This window comes from Cebus imitator, unplaced genomic scaffold (genome assembly GCF_001604975.1).
Source record: "Cebus imitator isolate Cc_AM_T3 unplaced genomic scaffold, Cebus_imitator-1.0 Scaffold501, whole genome shotgun sequence".
In the NCBI taxonomy this organism is placed as follows: Eukaryota; Metazoa; Chordata; class Mammalia; order Primates; family Cebidae; genus Cebus; species Cebus imitator.
The window spans coordinates 427,615-428,743 of record NW_016107816.1 but is presented as its reverse complement, the minus strand read 5'-3'; the positions used below and the strand labels follow the sequence as shown (position 1 = coordinate 428,743).

The 1,129-nt window shown below is 36.8% G+C and overlaps 1 pseudogene; it reads right to left on the bottom strand.

The window, feature by feature from the left end:
* Nucleotides 1-591: 591 nt before the first annotated feature.
* Nucleotides 592-863, bottom strand: LOC119468832 (annotated as a pseudogene).
* Nucleotides 864-1,129: the final 266 nt, after the last annotated feature.

Genomic DNA, 1,129 nt, shown 5'->3' with positions numbered 1-1,129 from the left:
GACAAAGAAAATATGGTATATGTATACCATGGAATACTACTGAGCCATTAAAAAAAAAAAGAATGAGATCATGTCTTTTGTAACAACATGGTTGGAACTGGAGGCTGTTAAGTTAAAGAAAGTCGAATATCACATGTTCTCACCTGTAAGTGGGAGCCAAACAATGTGTACACATGAACATGGAGTGTGGAACAATAGACATCAGAGACTTAGAAAGGTGGGAGGGTTCGAGGGGGGTGAGGAATGAGAAACTACCTTTTGGGCACAATTGTACACTATCTGGGTAATAGGGACACTGAAAGCCCAGACTTCACCAGTACCTGATACGTTCATGCGACAAAACTGCACTTGTACCCCAAATCTATGAAAAGAAAAAAAATTTTTTTCTAAAATAACTTTAAAAGACACCTGGTTTAAGCAAGTACAATTTAGTTAACTACACAGTTTTAGCATACTTCTAATTAAGTATTGTAATTCATAATAATAGCAAAAATATACACAATACATAGAGTTAACAGTGTTAACTCTAAATGTTTGGTCATGATACCATTATGAAGGCTTCAAAAAGGAAAATTTCTCATACATTTTGTTCTAAATTTCACATTTTTCTATCCACTCTTCTGCGTTAGAAATATAGGCACTCATTGTATCTTCCTTTGACAATCCTTTTTGGAGGTTCTATGCTTCCCATTTGGCCTTGTCTTTTAATTCTAGCATTTCTGGTCACTCAATATTAATGTTTCCAATTATAGCTTGTTTGTAAAGCCCACGAAGAACAGTTCTTTCAGTTCTTCATCATCTGGTCTTGTTTTCAGCTTCCTCCCGTCTTCTGTGACCTTATCAAAATCAGCCTGCAGGGACATGGCGGTGGTGGCTGGGCTGTTGCTGCTCTCCAGGCACTCCTGTATGTCTTATACCTTTTTTATTCCTCATTTCCTCCATTACTGCCTTCTTTTGTATTTCACTGATTTTTTCTGTAGTGTACCATTTAATACCCTTCTAATTTTCTTGACTTTTTTTCAGAGACAGGATCTTGCTCTGTTGCCCAGGTTGCAGTGCAGTCACATGATCATGGCTTACTGCAGCCTCAAACTGTTCTAATTTTCTTATCAGTATGTTAAAAAAAATT